We start from the raw sequence: 18,877 nt of genomic DNA on the forward strand, positions 1-18,877 counted from the left end.
GTATCCCCTGCATCGGCAGGCGGACTCTCAACCACTGCGCCACCAGGGAGGCCCAGGGATCACCATCTTGACCTACATAACCCATACTGGCTGGGAAGCTCTGAGTCAGAGCAAGGGCTCTGGAGTAAGCCAAACCTGGTTGCAAGCCCAGCACCATACCATCACCTAACAATGATGAGATCTCAGATGAGATACTTATTCTGTACCTAAACAACCCAGAGTACAGCATCCACCTTACAAGGTTGGTCTAAGGATTAAGTGAGATAACCCATGCAAAAGGGTTAGCAAGACTACCTACTGGTACATCATAACCATTTGATAAATTGTGCTTCTATTAGCCTAAACACAGTAGCTTTGAATTTTTCTTCCTGCCCAAGGAGAAAGGGATAGTTAGGCACTGACTTGGGGTGGGGGGCAGAAGAAGGACAGTAACCAGACTAAAGGCTTAAGAGACCTTGAACCTGTCATCTGTCTGCTGGCCTGAGACTACAGGCGGGGTGGGGGTGGGTGTGGGTGTGGGTGGCCTGATGGCCAGCCTGAGTGACATGTTCAACTGGGTGTGGGGAGGACAGGAGGCCTGGGGGTTGGCTGAGCTGCTGAGGAGGAAGAGGGGTGCTGGGCAGTACCAGGTACAATTCTGTAGTAGAGGGCAGAGTACAGTTGTTTTGCGGGTCAAGGGGAGGGCCTATTCTTTCAGGCAGAGGCACACAGCATCACATCCTCTTGTTCTGTTCACTGGTTTATGGGGGAGCAGAGGCTGGAGCACCAGCTGGCAATTATCAACTCAAGGCGCAGTAAGGGATGGTCCAGGATGATGGGGCCATACCAAATGGGTCCTTCATCATGATCAAGTTGGGGGGCAGCAAGGGGTCTGCAACTAAGACCTAGTGCCTCTAGTCCGGGATCCCTTGCAGAGGATTGTGGGAGGGGGACAGAGCACACACACTGGGCTGTAAAGCTTCTACGATCAAAGGCTGTAACTCTGGGCATGTGCATTTGTCAAAATGACTGGACTGTTAAAGGACCTGTGAAATTCACCATGTGTAAATATACCTCAATTAAAAAAAAACAAAGCTGCAACCTTAACCAAATAATCAGTTATATCACTAATAACAGAACAAACTGACATCATGTTACTCCTGATATGATGCAACCTCATTTAAGTTATTTATTTGTTTTTTGCCAAAAATGCGTAACCTCAATCTGATCATGAGACAAACTAAAATTGAGGGACATTCAACAGAACAGGCCTGTATGCTTCAAAAACATCAGTGTCAGATAGTTAAAGAAAGGCTGAAGAACGAGTCTCACTCAAAGGAGATTGAAGACGGGACGAGTAAATGAAATGGGTGATCCTGGGAGGAAGATGTTACACAGAACACGACTGGACAATTGGCAGAATCTGAATATGGACTGTATATTAGATAATACGATGTTAAATTTCCTGAATTTGAAAACTGCATTGTGGTTATATAGGAGAATGTCCTTGTTCTTAGGTGACAGATGCTAAAGTGCTTAGAGGTGAAGGGTCATGATGTTTGCAATTTACTCTCAGGTGCCCGGAGACAGAAGAGAAAGTGCAACCTGCTGGAACAGCTCCCAAGACCCTGGAGGAATCTGTTGTCCAGATTTACAGGTTCAAAGGGATTTCTTGTGGGTACACAGCTCACAGTGGCAAAATTTGGAATCTCACACTTGTTGGGCGGAGCCAGCCTGGTGCGAACAGGAGTTCTGTTTTGAATGCCCCCCTTTCTCCAGGCCAAACACTGTGCTAAAGGAATGGGGGGGGGAAAGAAATGAGGTCTCTGCGCAATCTCCAGGTCTGCCACCTGGTGGCGTCTTTCTATAGCGCATCTTCTTCACAGGGTTTCTCTCTGCACGCGCTGCAAGATGGTGGGGCACTGCTCTTCACCAGGCTGGTCAGGAAGGATGCAGGAGCAACTCCATCAGAAGACCCCCACCTCAGCTGCTGCCTGTGGAACTGGGGCTGGACAAACAGATGCCAGCAGGCTACTCTTTCTCCTCTGCTCGGGGACCTGGGCCTGCAGTATCTCCATCCTCCATTGCTTCCTGTGGTCTTTAAAAAGAAACCTAAACTCCTCAGTGAGCCTGGCCAGACCCAGGCTACCTATCCAGCTTCACTGCCCTTATATGCCCCATAAATCCAGCCACACCAAATGACTCACAGTTCCCTGAGTGTGCCATAAACACGCTTTCCCTGACCTCCTCTCCCTGGTTGGCTGGTCCTTCTCCCTCAGTCCTCACTGGGGTCACCTTCTGCAGCAGGTCCTTTTCTCCTCTGGCTCCCAGAGCACATTCTGTCCACTCCTACCGTGCTGTATCCATTGTCTGACTCCCCTGTCCCCACCACTCTCCAGGCTGAGCAACCCCAGTTCATCTCTGCTTCCCTGAACCCACCCAGTGCCTGGCAAACTGCTGAATGAGAAAACAGAGAGTGTAGAACTGTCTGTTATGCACCCAGAAGGCACTAAAGCCCACATTGGGGCAGGGGACAGAGAGGACCCAACGAGAAGCCAGGCGCTGGATTGGGACCCAGAAGAAAGTACGGATAGTCCACCAGCTTGTGACAGGAGCCAGACTCCAAAACCAGAGAGACAGGGGGTCACAGCTGTAGGTAACTGGGCTGCAGTGGTGCTGGGAATAGTCTGTCCAGGAAAAGTCCCAGGTCAGAAATGCCTGGGTGCCCGGGGCGGGGCGGTTCTGGGCTGATAGCCAGGGGTTGTGCTTAGACAGTGTTGGCTGCTGGAGGGCAACCTCCCCGAGGAATGAAACCCATCCGCAGCATGCCTGCAGCCTCGGACCAACCCCTCACTGGCGAAGAGACAGACCAGACCCCTTTCTGCTGAGTCCAGCAAAAAAATCTGCTTTCCTGCAGCAAAGTGTGGGAGTGTGTGAGTGACAGCCTGGCCTGCCCCTCACACCAGGGACAGGTCCTCTGGGCCACTCTAGGTTTGTAGTGTGAAGGTCCTTCTGCTGGTCAGAAAAATTCCTACCACTCGTTTCCTTCAGACCTTCTGGCCCAGCTATGCATTTAGCTGACTACACCTGGAAAGAAACAACGGGACTGGAGGTGTGAAATCTCAACACATGATGCAGCCAAGACATCTGTGGTGCCGCAGAGGCTGGGTTACTGAGACCCCCTCCCACCAGACCACAAGGCAGTGTCCCCCACCCCTCCCTGACCCAAGCACTCGGGGAGCCACCCTCACTGCACCTCAATACTCACAGGTATATGCTGCTACTACTGGCCCAGCTTCCCTACAGGCTTGCTCTTCATCCACAAAGTCAACCCAGGGAACCAAGAGAAATTCGCAGCCCATGGAAGCAGGTGTTTCGAACCATGGACCAGTTACCCAAATGCCAGTTGGGAGCGCAGGATGGATTCTGGGGTCAGGTCGGCCTGGGTTCAAACTTCAGCTTCCGTCACTCACCAGCTTTAGGACCCTGAACTAGTCACCTACCCTCTGTGAGAGTCATTTACTCTCCGTGGGCCTCAGTTTCATCATCTGTAAAAGAGCGGTGTCTCGAGGTCTCTGCTGGATGAAAGGTGAGCGTTCCCCACCCCTTGCTGAGGTAACCTCCCTGGTGACAAGTCTCTCCAGGTGCCTACCTTTTAAACTAGCATTTGAGGGACACCTACTGCTTGCTAGGAACCGTTCATTCTTAGTGTTTCCTAGATTTTCTTTAATTCTCACAACTTTATAAAGTAAAGATTTCCCCCCCTTTTTTGGTTTGCTGACAAAACCAAAGCCTAGAGGCCCTAGCCCAGCTGACCGGGCCAGAGGAGGCTGCCTGTGGCCTGTTCCCTTCTACTCCTGCTGGCTGGCTAGAAGGCGGCTCTGTTTACGGGCTTTTCCTTTGAGTTCGAATGACAGCCATCCCTGAAGCAGGCGTGGACCCTCTCCCTGGGAGCCTGAAGGCCACAAGCAATCTCCCTAGGAACCCACTGGAAGCCATATGCTTCTGTGCTCAGGATGGATGCTGGGGGGATGGGGAGGTGGATCAGTAAACCCTCAGCTTTAGCCAGGACTCCCTGATGACAGAGATTCATGCGTGTGCTGTCATCTCCACTGTTCCGAAACAGAGCGACGATTTTGTTCATTTTAAAATGCAGGATACGTACAGCTCCAGTTTGTCAGGAATACATACCATCACATCCTCCTCTAAACGCTTGCCTTGGGGGTGACAGGTGAACTGGCTGCTACTAACCGGAGCTCCTCTCTTGCCCGGGATGAACCTCACCCCCGGAAGGCTGCTGTGCTGGGTGTGTGGGAGAGTACCTGCAGCGCCAGAGAGGAAGTGACTCAGCCCAGTGGGAAGTGGGAGGGGCGGCCAGACTGAGGGCCCAGTGGCCAGCCTGCTCCCCCTCAGCACATCCGCACCAGACCCATCTAGAGCTCGGAGGTCCAACTCTAGTCTCCTCCAGAAGGCAAGATTCACACACAAGGAGATTACATAATCAGTGACGTCCCTCTTCACCCCCTGCCCTGAGCAAGCCCCACTGGGCTCCTCCGTGGCCTCCATGAAGGCTGAGGGGAGAGACGGGGAAGGGAGTGGGCCTGAAGGCCCCGGGCTGGGAGGATGTATCCCGGAGTGATCCTGGGAGAAGAGGCTCAGGTGGACCTGGAGGCCCCTCTGGGGAAAAGATAAACAGAGTAAGAAACCAGTCCCTGGGACGGGGTAAAGGGCTTCAGCAGCAGCTTTCCTGAGAGCCAGTAGAGAGAATCCAGGGCAGCATCACCAGCCCAGCCACTAGCTCACCCCTCCCAGGGGCCTCCGGAAGCAGCTGATGTGACAACAAATAAGCCGTCACTGTGTGTGGGTGTTGGAAGAGGAAGGGACAGACTTAATAGCTCTTTCTCAGGCTGTGCTGCCCTGGTATCTCCTATTTAGAGAAGTAGCCAGGGGAAGCGGCCAATAGCCTGGCTGGGAGACCTTCCCGGTGGTCCCTCAGCTCTGTGGGGCGGGCCTTCTGCCATGTGCAGTGACGGGAGACTGAGTCACTGACAGCCCTCCCCTGTCATGCCAGCCTGCCCTGCAACAAAGGGGACCCCTCCTCAGCTCAAACCATCAGTTATTCCTCTGTTATTGCTTTGCTCAGTGGGAACAAGGCCCGCCACAGGTCCCTCGTGGAATTCAGGTTCTTTTTGTTTTTAATATTTACTTATTTATTTGGCTGCACCGGGTCTTAGTTGCGGCACTCGGGATCTTTTTTTTTTTTTTTTAAGTTGTGGTATGCGGGAACTTTAGTTGCGGCTTGTGGGATCTAGTTCCCTGACCAGGGATTGAAGCTGGGCCCCCTGCATTGGGAGCATGGAGCGTTAGCCACTGGACCACCAGGGAAGTCCCGAATTCAGGTTCTTGACACCCAAGATGGCCCAAGTCAGGCAAGGAGAAAGCAGCAAGTGACTAAAGAAGGGCTGGCTGAGTCTGAGAGCACCTTTGTGTCCTAGACGTGTGTCTCTCTGCTCCACGGGGTCCTCACCCAGAGGAGAGGGACAGTGTTGTACCTGCCCAGGGTTCCCTGAGGACTGCGGGGAGCCAGCGTGTGGGAGGCACTAGGTAAATGTTACGTTTCCTTCCTTCCACCTCAGATTTCCAGAGTGACAGAGGGGAAAGCCTGGGCCAGGGCCAGGTTCATATGATTCTCCTTCTTTAAATGGTTTTTAACAGCAAAAGTCACTACAATCATCCCGTGAGAAAGGTAATTAGGATTGGGGCCAGCAAACTGCCTTTCTCTAACTGCCTCTATCAAAAATGAAATTCAATTAAATTTCACAGCCTTGCGAGTGAACAATACAGTTCACTTTCTGAAGTTTTACTGAATGCTGCTGGCTGTGGCTGCTTGGTGGGCAAGATTACAGAGGCAGACAGCAGGCTTTGCCATCAGAGTGGCCCTCAGTGGGCCGTTCAGACAAGTGGACCCACACGAGGGCCTCACCTGCTCCGAGTTGCTGAGGCCAGCCACGAGCCACCCCTGACACATACTCTGCTCAGGAGTGGGTGAGAGCACGCTTGCCTGTGTCTCTCCAGAGGGTGAGCTCCTGGGGGCAGGGCCTGAGGCCTTGACCGCTTCAGAATCCCCTGCACAGGCCCCACAGGTGTGCAGAAGACAAGGTGAAACCACAGCCAGCAAAGCAGAAGAAAATGCATTTGCCCCAGTCCCAGCACATCCAGTTCTAGGGATTCATCCTCCAGGTTCACTCACACAAGTTCACCAAGATGAATGTGCTCAATAAGGGTCCCTGGAGAGCCCTGGGGAGCAGGAAAAAACACAAAGACAAAACCACAAATATCAAAACGCACACACAGGGCTTCCCTGGTGGTGCAGTGGTTGAGAGTCCGCCTGCCGATGCAGGGGACACGGGTTCGTGCCCCGGTCCGGGAGGATACCATATGCCGCGGAGCAGCTGGGCCCGTGAGCCATGGCCGCTGAGCCTGCGCGTCCGGAGCCTGTGCTCCGCAACGGGAGAGGCCACAACAGTGAGAGGCCCATGTACAGCAAAAAAAAAAAAAAAACAAAAAACGCACACACATCTCTCCCCAACAGGAAATAATCTAAATGTCCGCCAAGAGAGGACTGGTTCACTCCATCATGGTACGTCCAGACAGGGGAATACTACGCAGCCTTTAAGACTACGCCCACACCTGCCAGTAGATGAAGATGTCTAGGATACGTTACACTAAAAAAAGCAAACTGCAGGAGACTTCCCTGGTGGCACAGTGGTTAAGAAACCAGTTGCCAATGCAGGGGACACGGGTTCGAGCCCTGGTCCGGGAAGACCCCACAAGCTGCAGAGCAACTGAGCCCGTGCACCACAACTACTGACCCTGTGCTCTAGAGCCCGCAAGCCAAAACCACCACTGAGCCCACGTGCTACAACTACTGAAGCCCGCGCTCCTAGAGCCCGTGCTCCACAAGAGAAGCCACCACAATGAGAAGCCTGCGCACTGCAATGAAGAGTAGCCCCCGCTCACTGCAACTACAGAAAGCCTGCGCGCAGCAATGAAGACCCAACGCAGCCATAAATAAATGAATGAATGAATGAATGAATGAATGAAAAAGAAAAAGCAAACTGCAGTACTATAAGATGATCTCATTTGGGTAAAAAAAAAAAAGATGATTATACACACCCTTGAATATGCATAGGAAATTTCTAGAAGAAACTTAACAGTGGATACCTCCAGGTAATAGAACTAGGGGCCCGAAGGAGATGGAGAGTTTTATTTTATATTCTTCTATATCGTTTACCTGCTTCATTGTAGGCTACTATAATAATTTTGAAAAATCTAAAAAAATTTCTGAGCCCATTAGAATTATTAAGAGTGGTAATGGAATCAGGGGAGGCTGGGTCTTAGGGAAGGCACACTTGAGGGAGTATGGCACGCGAATGCCCCGAACGTGTGGGCCTGCATGTTGATGCAAGGCTGCATCAGGAGAGTGGGGGACAGAAGGGACAAACCACCACTCGGGTGCACGGGAACTCTCTCAGGTGACTTGTAAACTTGCCTGTAAGGAACTGCCTGTTCACCACCCGGTTTCTATAAAGGCTGCGAAGACCACCAAACCGTTCAAACTGGAGACCTGGAAGCTGGTTCATAACACCTCTTTCGGGACACTCAGGCCCACCAGCAAAGAGCTCACCTAGGCCTCACCGGAGCCAGCCCCTGGGTCCTGACTGCGGGCCAGGCACCAGGCCGAACCTGCCACAGACAATAACACCTTGTGTTTAATCCTCATTACTACTTTGCAGGAAACTGGGTTTGGAGATAGGAAGTGATTTCTTCAAGGTCACTCAGCTAGCAAGTGGCAGAACTGGCTTCTGAAGCCAGGTCTGATCTGAGCCTTAAATGCTGGGGGACATGGTTGAAGGTCTCCTTACCCACTACTCCCAGGGCAGGAAGGAGGGGAAGGACTTGTCTCCAGGCAGTGGCAGTTTCCATTCTTCTAGGAAAAAAGAAGGGACTGCTTCAGCTTTGTCAAGGTCCCTTCCAGCTCTACGGCTTTATTCCATGTGGCCTGGGCTCCCTGGGGCCAGAGCCTGGCCAGGATGGGGGAAAGGGATGGCATGGGCTCTAGGGTCACACGAGTGTGGGCTGGAAATCCGGCTCTGCCCTAGCTGGCTGAGGGTTCCTTAACCCCTCAGTGTCTGACGGTTCTCTGTAAAACAGAGTCAAGCCCTCCTTCCTTAGATTGTGAGAAGGCCTCAACACATATTGCAGAGTACTTAGCAAAGGACCTGGAAGGTGGTGGGGATCCTTCTTTTGTGGCTGGTTTCCTTCCTGTTCCTTCAGGAGGGACCACCTTGGGAGCGGAGTTGGAGGAGAACACAGCCATGGCAGTCACACAAACATGGTAATGCCAGGGGCTCCATGTCTGCTACAAAAAGGGGCAGGATTCCTGCTCTCCAAAGGTGGCAATGCCAGCAGTGGGGCTCCAAAAGCCCCACAGGATTTTGGGCTATGCCAGTCCCAAGGTCTCCCAAGAGGCTGAACCAAGCCTCTCCCTAGAGGCACCTGCTATCCCCTGATCACACCTCAAACTAGCTCTGCCCTAAATCCAAAGACAGGTGACAGGCACACCAGTCCTGCTCTTGCCAGTTCCCTCTACCATGTCCAGGCTACTTTCTCTTCCTTCTGGACCCTTGGGTCACCGACTCCCTAAAGCCAAAAGATCCTTGGTCTCTTTTGCAAGTAGGTGATGGTCTGTAAACAGATGTAGAGGGGACAGCTTCATCCTAAATGACAAGAGCCCTTCTCAGTTTCTCTGGTGCTTTCCAACAACTAGAGTTTCTTTGCAACCATCAGACCTGTAGACTGCTGGACTGTGTAAGCTCTAGGGAACCCCAACTCACACCAAGACAGACCGCCAAGAGCCAGAAAAGGGTGACAGCCACTGGGGTTCTCAGTGCCCCTTGGGAAGAGGGATGTCAACCCAAAAGAGTATCTTTGCTTGCTGAGGGAAAATCAGGCTTCTCCAGTTCATTAAAAGGGGGCCAAGAAATTACTTTAAAAATAATGAACATGGGGGCTTCCCTGGTGGCGCAGTGGTTGAGAGTCCACCTGCCGATGCAGGGGACACGGGTTCATGCCCTGGTCTGGGAAGATCCCACATGCCGCGGAGCGGCTGGGCCCGTGAGCCATGGCCGCTGAGCCTGCGCGTCCGGAGCCTGTGCTCCGCAACGGGAGGGGCCACAACAGTGAGAGGTCCGCATACCACTGAAAAAAAAAAAAAAAAAAAGAACATGAAGGATACTCTTTGAAGCAGCAACTCCTCCTGGAATTTATCCTGCAGATACCTAAGGTGGGAAAAACCACACATATGCAGATAGTCACTTCAGCTTTGTTTGGAGAGCAAAAGGCCGAAAATAACCTAAGTTCATCAGCAGAGAGTCTAATGAATAAATTACACAAACAATGATGACACAACATTGCCCAAAATGACCCAGACGTGCATGAGACAAAGTGGAAACATCTCTAAGATAGTAAGTAAATCAAAGCAAGCAACACCACCCTTTCCCTTCTCGGATCCTGATTACAGATCCCGAGAGGAGATGCAGGGCTGCTATGGGCCCGGGGCCTCCTTCAAGGCCACAGTCTCACCTGAGCAGGTGGAGGAGGAAGAAATGCCCTTGTCTCAGGCCACTTTCTCTTCTACCTTCTTTACACCACAAACGCAAGGACAAATCCTGCAAAAATCTCCCCAATTCCAAAGGGCCTGTTTGAAGCCCCATCTACCAGCACATCCCTCTCTGCAGCCCAGTCTGATTCAGGCCTAGCTCTGTACTCTCGTAGAGCTCAGGGGGATAAGGGCACAAAGGCAGCTCCCTCTCACTTCCCTGATGGTTCTGAGTGAGTCCCAGGTGGCCTGGGGCAGACATCTCTCCTTCCGGAGAAGAGGGACTGAGTTGGCTGACCCGGCCTCTGGAGTAAATCCAACCTCAAGGTCTCTTTCTCGATAAGATCTCCCCAGGAGCACAGGGAACGGCCATCTCTCCCCTGAGGGCATGTTGCTGTCCAGGACCCATCACTTGCTGAATCAGTGTGGATGGCACCTGACGGAAGGAAGGGCTGCCCTTTAGGGCCATCGGAAGGCTGAGGAAGTCACAGAAGTTTGGCAGACTCAGCCACTTGAGTTTCTGAAATACTGAAGAAGTTCACTTTCCTGGGCAAATCTGGGCAGGGGGAAGATGAAGGAAGGGAAGCTGCCCTTTTCCCAGGCGCTGACGCAGGCAAAACCAGAGAGAAGCCTGGTCTGAAGCTGGACAGAGTGCCACAGACTTTGCAACTGACCCTCTCCCATGAGAGGGCTTACTGAATGGAGCTGGCGGATTTCACTCACCATTATCTTCTGCTGTCTCTATATCTGCACTATCATTCACTCCATCAGCCAAATCGGGAAGCTCGAGGTCACCTGCCATCATTGCTCCTCTCTCAATCATCACAGCCAAACATTCCCGGAGTCCAGCTGATTTCCCCCCAAACAGCTCTGATCTATGCCCTTCCTCCACGTCCCGACTGCCTCTACCCTGATCCAGGCCCCCACCAGCCCTTACTCTGATTACTGCAAAAGCCTCCTACAGAGACTCCAGACTTGTTCTATCCCCAGTCCATCCCCCACCGGAAGCCAGAGGGCTCCTGGCAAGATGCAGGTCTAACGGTGTTTCCTCCCTTAAACCAAAGCATCCCATCACCAACAGAATAAGAAGTTCAAGCATCTTAGCACTGATGCTTACCTCTCCAGCATGTCCTAAAGCCAGATCCCTTCACGCCCTGTGCCAGAACCTCTTGTGGTTCCTACAGTGTGCACACACGCCAGCCTGCATCCGTGCCTGTGCCTTGCTGCTCCCTGCCTGGAGTGCTTCATGAACCCTCAGAGAGCTCTATTCATCCTTCAAGATTCAATTTCCATCAAGATCCAGCTCAAGTCCTGAGGGCTCTCCAAAGTTCTCCCCAGTCACCTCTCCCACCCCCCAGGAGAATCACTCCTTCATCTCACTCCCACTACATGCTGCACAGACTCCTATGAGACACTCACCAAACTCTATGCAAATGTCAGTTGGTTAGGAACCTGCCTGGTCCCTGTTAGACCACAAGCTCCACCAGGGCAGGGCGTGCCTCGCCATTCTCATTCTGCACCTGGCACCCAGCACATCCTCAGCCACGCTTGGGAGCTCATGTGTGTGGAACAGGGGTTCCGGATTTTAAGTCGCCACACACATCAATGTGTGCTTCCTGATGGTACTAATTCAGATAACAGACTAGGGTCACTAACAGGGACACACATGGAACAAACTCTAAATACTTTTTCTCCTAGTATACTTTAAAACATGATTTTTGCTTTTTTCCTCAGCAGTCCTACTTCTATTTTAAAAAATGGTTCTTTTAAAGAGCGGAGCTGAATCATCTGCATGGCTCCCATACAGACTCGGTAAATTCCCCACAGATTTCTTTTTTGGAGAGAATACAATACAATTCTGTGGTCTTGTGATCCCTCAGGACATTTCTGACAGCTCAATGGGACACAGTTTTAGTTGCCACTAACTGCTTCAACTAATTCTTAGAAGTCCTTTCCTGCAGCCTGCAACAGCAGCTAACATTTACCAAGCATTTTGTACTCAGTGTGTGCTAAATGCCCAACCTGCAACATCTTACTGAATCCTCACAACTGCCTTACAAGGGAAGGACTCTTACTGCCCACCTCTCCCTCAGATGAGAAAGCTGGGAACCGGAAGAATAAGTAACCTCTACTGACTGGCAGGGCTGGGATGTGAACTGAGATTCTGTCTGACAGCAGACCCAAATAGGCTCTTATCCACTACAGTCTGCTGCCTTCCCAAAAGGCCAAATTAAAGGCCCCAGGGAGCAACTGACCTTACAGCTGACCTTCTGAGAGGACGGCCTCACCAGCCCACCTGCTCGAGTGACCTGCAATCTCAGGAAGAGAGGGGTACATGTGCCAGGCACTTCTGGGGCAGGCAGAGCTGCCCAGGGCAATGCAGGGAGCTTGTCACCTGCCACCAGTTGCACACAGTGCTGTCTCGGCAAAGATCCCCCACCCCACGCCATCTCTCTTCTCTCAGAGGCCTGCAGTAGCCTCTGAAGAGGTCTCCAGTGCTTTAATCTCTCCTCTCTTCTCCCTTCCCTCCTGCTGAGGCTCCAGAGAGAGCATTCTAAAACACAAGTCTAATCACGACACTCCTCTGCTTAAAACCTCTTCACTTGCTCCCCACTGCCCTTGGTACAAAGTCCCAAACTGTTAATGTGGCATTCCCTTGTCAACCTGTACTGCTTTACCTGGCACCAGGTTGCCTTTCATACCACCATACTGAACAATCTGAGGTTTCCGGAAAAGCTCTGAGTTGACATGTCTAAGTGGAGTACCTTGCCCCTTTGTTCTCACCTGGCTGAGCCTTCCCATCCTTCTAGATGCAGCTCCAGTATCATCGCTTCTTCCAAGCCTCCCCAAAACCTCCCCCGACCCCACCCAACTCAGGCTGAGCTAGAAGCTTCCTTCCCTGGGCTCCCACAGCCCTCTGTTCTTGCCGTTACTAGTTTTTCAAGACTACGTTTCAACTATTCATTTACAGGTCAGTCTCCCATAACCAGACTGAGAGCTCCTTGAAATAGGAATAAGAATAGCTAACATTTATTGAACTCTCATTACGTGGCAGACATGGTTCTATGTTTTTTACATGTGTTAACTTTTTAAATCTTCACAACAACTCTATGTTATCACCCCTGTTTTATAGCTGAGAACACTGAGGCACAGAGAGGTTAAACAATGTGCCCAAGGTCACACAGCTACAAAGCTGCAGAGCTAGAATTTGAACTCAGGAATTCTGGCTCCAAAGCCCACTCTTTTTTTTTTTTTTTTTTTTGCGGTATGCGGGCCTCTCACTGTTGTGGCCTCTCCCATTGCGGAGCACAGGCTCCGGATGCACAGGCTCAGCGGCCATGGCTCACGGGCCCAGCCGCTCCGCGGCATGTGGGATCTTCCCGGACCGGGGCACAAACCCGTGTCTCCTGCATCGGCAGGTGGACTCTCAACCACTGCGCCACCAGGGAAGCCCCAAAGTCCACTCTTAACCTCTGTAATATAGGGTACTTGCCTCTCCAGGCAAGGACATTGCTGTTATCACGTGGGGAATGAATGAATGAATGAATGAACGAAGGAGGGCTATCTCCACACTGTCTAGATCTAAGGGACAAACAACTGGCACAGCAGAGCCACCAAGCACTGGCCCAGCTCACAAGCACTGTTTACAAACAGGGGTTCTTTGGGCCTGACAATTACATATCCTGCTCTTCCTTATCTCATGCAAAGCTAAGCCAAGAGGGAAGGCGCCCAGCCCAGAGTGACTACCCTCTTCTTCACTGCTCTCAAAACCAAGCAAAGCCAACCGGTTTCCTCCAGTGACTTAATATAGAGCAAAGTCTATCTTGACAGCGAAGGCGGCTGTCATCTCTTCCTTCCGCCAACAAACGGGGATCAAACCTAGGAAGCGGGGGTGGCAGGGTGCTCGGCGTCGGGAATCCCGATGCCCCCATCTACTGGCTGGAAGGTGCTGCCAAGCGGTGTGGGAATGGGCGGGCCTGAGAGGGCACAGCAGGTGAAACAGTGACCATAGCAGCAGACTCTCTCCTTGGAAAAGGCCAGCCAAACGTAGCACCGGCAAGCAGATAGCTCTGACCCGCACCTGAACACCTCCCGGGATTCGAAAATTCCCCAGCAGCGATGGTGCCCGTGCTAATGGGTGAGGGCTCCTGGTGGAAGCCCGGGCTGGTCCTATCTGGGGACTCGTTTCAACTTTCATGTCACTCTCGGGATCAGGAGGGCAGCGTGGAGAGGCAGAGGGTGTCTCTTGGGAAAAGCCTGGCTGGTTCAAATCCGGCGCCCTCACTGACTGGCCGAGTGACTCCTGGCAAGGCTGGCAGTGCCACCTCCCAGGGTTGCGGCGGGACCGAGACGCCCCGCAGCCACCGGGTACCCGGCGCGCAGGAGCCCCCGCCCCCGCCGCCCGAGAAGGGCAGACCACAGCGGAGGACGGCACAATCGCTGTTGCCATTTCTGTCGCAGCCGGACGGCCTCAGGCTGTCACCCCGGTCCCCGCGCTACGGCCGCTGAGGCCCGCCCCACCAACCCGCACCCCCGGCCCGGCTCCCCGCTCCCGGACCCCTGCCCTCACCTTCCCCCGGTGCTCAGCGCTGCTCGCCCATAGTCCGTAGTCCGGAGCCGGGGCTGCTCAGCGCTCCGTCCCGGGGGGCCGGGGCCGGTCCAGGGGCGTGGGAGCCGCTCACCGTCGCCTCCCGGCGCAGCCGCCCGAGCCGCCGCCACCGCTGCCGCCGCCTCCCTCCATGGCTGCGGCGCCGCCACCTGACAACGGAAGTGACGCACAGCCCCCTCCTCCCGGACGAGCCGCATCCCCGCCCCTTGCCCGTATCTACAGCCCACGGCGCAGGGATTGGGAGCCATCTTGACAATGGGCGGAAGCCTTCAGGCAAGAGGCCAGAATCCGATTGAGGATTGGTTCAGGGTGGGGGTCCGAGCCAAAACCTGGGAAACGATTGGACACCGAGACCCTAAGGGGCGGTACTTACCGCTTCGCTATGTCTGCGGTGAGGTGGGGCCGGAGGCACCGCCCCCGCCCCTACTCCACTGAGCCTCGCGTGCCCTACACTCGCCCTCCCGGGTCTGGAGATGTCTGCAGCAGTTGAAAGGTCGGCCAGTTGTAGTGTATTTCTCAGAAAAGTGGCTCTTCCTTGACCCCCATTTCTCTGTTTCTGGAGCTTTGTGCGGCGAGCGCTGCCGTAAGGCTCAATCAATGATAGGAATTCCTGTCATAGCCCTCACAATTCATTTCCCTCTGGGGCCCTCGCTTTTGTAGAAACCACGCTTCAATATGAAGATCCCTAGAGTCTCGACCAGGGAGGTTAACAGTGAAGAGTTCCTGTTAGCGATTCCAGCCACCTAACCTCAGCCCCTCCTGCTGCAGTTTCGGTCCCTTTCTCCTCCTCCTCCAGCAACCACGCCCTCCATGAATCAGCTTCTTGCACCAGCAGATGAGCCCTTTAAAGGGATTGCATCAGGCTGGTGACTCACTGGGGCCCTCTGAGAGCCTGGCTTCCCTCCGCTGGCATGCAGAAGCAGCTAGAAGGGCTCCGTGGTGGCAGCACCAGCCATCATGGACCCACTCCTTTGTCTCCCAGGTGTGAGCCAGGGTGCTTGCTGCATATGACTGTCTAACTCCCGGGTGTCTTTCCAGCTGTGTCATTCTGTATGCATGTGGGCACACGTGTCCAAGCCTGTGTGCACTCTGCTGGATTTTCCTAGGGTGTGTGGCCAGGCACTTACGTGTATGCACGCATTTGTCATCTCCACACAGGCAATGCCAGGACGTGAGAGTTGGTGTGAGTCTGGCTGCTTCCTCCTGTGTCCATCTCTTTGTCCCTGAATGCCTAGTGCACACTGAGCTGATGGGACTGAATAACAGTAGTAATCGAAGCAGCTCCAGTATTATGTCACGCACCGTGTTGAGCACTTTAGAGACACCAACGTTAAGGAGTCTCTTCACAGATGAAGCAGCTAGAGCTCTGAGAGGGGAAGTAAACTGTCCAAAGACACATACAGTTAATAATGGCAGGGCTGTGATTTGAACCAAGTCTGGCAGATTCCAAAAAGGCTGGATTTGAGTACTTGCTGTGTCCCTTACAAGCTGAGTGACTATGTGCAAGTTATCCCCATCTGTCAACATAGGGATAACACGTCGTGGGGTCACTGTGAGGATCCAGTGAGTGTGGAGAGGGCTTTTCACGGGACCTGGCGAATAAGAGTGCTCATACTTCTCTCAGTTATCGAGCTTCAGTGCAGTGGGGGACCGAAAGTCAGGCACAAAGAAGCGGGGCCCAGCCCCCCAAGCTCCTCTCTCTGACAAAGTGAAAAGCCTAGGGATTCCGGAAGCCCTGACTGACAGGAATGAGTGTTGGGTTTTCCAGAGCTCTAATTATCAGCTAGATGAATCACTTAGAGCTGACACCACCATCCCCACCCTCAGGAGGCTCTCAGCCAATTCAAAATATAGAATTTTAACAAAGAGGAGGAGGAGGAAGAGAAAGAGAGGAGTAGGAGAGGTAATGAATAGAAAGGAAAGGTGCCAGCCAGAGGAAATGAAAAACTGTCACCAGGACACCAACAGGAGGAGACCGCTGCATCACACACACGGTGACATACTCTCCTGCTGGCTCTCCAACTCTGGGCATGCTGGCAGATGGCGCTGCCATAACAAAGTGACGCCTGTCACAACAGCATGAGATGGTTGCTTGAGGATGTACCAGCAGATCTGCCTATTACAGAAGGAGAGGAGGAGACCTTCAACCCTGGGGCGCTTCCTCAGGCTTCTGGAACCCAGCAAACCCTTCCTACTGGCTGACTTCTGACTTCTCTTTGTGGCCAAGCCCCTAGACCCAAGGTATGGCAAGTTCCGAGTGCCAGGCCCACACCTGGTAGCTGGGTACCACCACTGTGAGCAGAGGCACCACTTATCTTACCCGGTTACCAGCATCAGGAGGGCTGGGAGGCAGAATAGTGTAGTGCAGTAGTAAAGATCATGGAGTTTCAGGCATACAGACCTGAGTTCAAATCCCCACCCTCCTCTTCACTGGCTCTTCGACCTTGAGCAAGTCACCTCACCTCTCTGGGCCTGTTTGTTCATCTGTAAAATGGGCTACTAATATAAATCTCCAGGGTTGATGTAATGATGAAATGAGATGATTCATTCATTCCACAAAGATTTATGGAGTGCCTGCTATGTGCAGAGCATGGAGCTGGATGCTAGAGATCCAGTGGGACCAAACAGACCACAGTTCTGCCCTCCTGGAGCACGTAGAGCCCCTGGCACAGGGCCTGGCACACAGTGAGATTCAACAAGCAGTAGCTATCTGTGATGACCATCTTGGCATTCTGCCATTACCTTAATCACAGGACCTGGCAGATGCCTCCACCTCCCCCCTGAGGAAAGTGGACCTCAGTTTCCTCAACTGTAAAATGACAGAGTTGGATTGGATCAGTGATTCCCAACCTTCTCACCTTGAAAGCTTCTTTTAGTATTTTCCATCCACATGAGCCTCATATCTGGTATGATTTTGTCTCCCGTACAATCTGCATCAAGTCATTTCTTCCTTTTTATTCATTACAGCCTCATATTACAGCCATAAGAGCTTGTGGTCAGTAGGAGCAAGCCAGTGTGACCACCACGCAGTTGGTATAACTCCAGCCCGAAGCAGAGACCAAGCTAGCTTGGGTAACCTTCACATACTATGTGCTGTTTCTCTGGGTCCCTTTGGAACACTGATAAGAACTCAAGGGACTCCTGCTGTCCTCAGGGACCCTTCAGTTGGGGATGCCAGACTGGAACTCACTGAACTGGATGCTCTCCTGCAAGTCCCATCCAGCTGAGAGCCGGAGATGTCACGTCACTTGTGTGGCCCCCAGGGGGATCTGAACTTCAAGCCATAGGCCACCCAGCTCTCTTCAGAGCCCTGGGAGTCTCCTCCCGCAAATGAGAGAGCATCCTGTACTCTTCTCTCCAAGGCCTGGAGGGGAGGGAGAGGAGGGGGCATGCCATCCCACCTGAGCGCTCAGAATTCCAGGGGGCTCAGTCAGCAACTGGGATCCGCACATCGGTGTATGTGCGGGCTTGAACAAAGGCTGCAGCAATGAGCACAAAACTCAAACTCCGATGGGACGATGACATTTTTTTTTTTTTTTTTTTGCGGTACGCGGGCCTCTCACTGCTGTGGCCTCTCCCATAGCGGAGCACAGGCTCCAGACGTGCAGGCTCAGTGGCCATGGCTCACAGGCCCAGCCGCTCCGCGGCATGTGGGATCCTCTCGGACCGGGGCACAAACCCGTGTCCCCTGCATCGGCAGACTCTCAACCACTGTGCCACCAGGGAAGCCCTTGGACGATGACGTTTTGAAATATGTTTTTCATCTTTTCCTTGGTGTCCCTCCACCCTTCCCTTGTGCAGGTAGTTAGGTTACTCTACATACATTACGCCAGGAAACAAATGATACGACAGAATGCAGAGTTCATTTTTTGCTTCTGAATTCCAAGAGGCTTGCCTTCAGGGAGGAACGGAAAGAATATCTGCGCAGATCCAAATTTAGAAAACTGTAACAAGGGGGATCTGGGAGACTGAGACTTTCGGGGGTGGTCCCTGAGAATAGAGAAGCTTCTCCTCAGCCTCTGAGCTAGAGGGCATCAGGGCCCGGGAAGCAGGAAGAGTTGTGCTCCTTTTCTTGGTGGAGCACCAAGAAGTAATAAAACCCTCTGAAGAAACAGCTGTGGGCTGCACTGGGGCAAACAGCGGGGCCTAACTAACCCAAGACCCTAGGAATTTCCTGGGCCTGAGTGGCCTGGAAAAAGTAGAGTAAGAATCTGAATACTGAGAAGGGGATGGGTCAGGAAGGAGCAACTCAGCAGCATCCTGAGCAGGCTGAAGACAGAAAACCAGTACAAAACTAAGACATCTCAGGGGATGCTAGTGTGACTGGACCAGACACCATCAGCTCAGACTACCCTGCCCAAGCTTTGGCATCTTCACAGGAAGTGCCCTAGAATTCAACCAATTCTGAGGAAACTGATGGGGAACTCTGAACTGACTGCAATTAAGCTTCTGCCACTCTGGCTGAGTGAAGCCAAATATGAATTCAGTTGAGTTAGAGAAAATTCAATTTATATTTCTTACACACCTGAACTTGGAACCAGCTATACTCCTTAACCACAAGGCCCTGTATCATTTGCCTCACCCCCTTCCCATTTCTCCTGCCTCCCTCCCCTCTGTCAACAGTCACA

General features: G+C 52.7%; 1 protein-coding gene across 8 annotated transcripts in view; it reads right to left on the minus strand.

The window, feature by feature from the left end:
• The window catches only part of STK40 (serine/threonine kinase 40), a 39,188-nt gene extending 24,220 nt beyond the window's left edge, over positions 1-14,968 (minus strand). For 2 of the 8 annotated variants that reach the window (XR_009531111.1, XM_060089500.1), the window contains exons 1-2: positions 14,211-14,398; positions 4,171-4,301 (exon numbers count right to left, since the gene is read on the minus strand). The gene's annotated coding sequence lies outside the window, so the exon portion shown is untranslated. Of the gene's footprint in view, positions 1-4,170; positions 4,302-7,904; positions 7,983-14,210; positions 14,399-14,622 lie in introns of those variants that run through there. The other 6 variants (XM_060089502.1, XM_060089503.1, XM_060089505.1 and 3 more) reach the window with 6 other exon arrangements.
• Positions 14,969-18,877: the final 3,909 nt, after the last annotated feature.

The sequence above is a fragment of the Mesoplodon densirostris genome, chromosome 2 (assembly GCF_025265405.1).
Source record: "Mesoplodon densirostris isolate mMesDen1 chromosome 2, mMesDen1 primary haplotype, whole genome shotgun sequence".
Taxonomy (NCBI): Eukaryota; Metazoa; Chordata; class Mammalia; order Artiodactyla; family Ziphiidae; genus Mesoplodon; species Mesoplodon densirostris.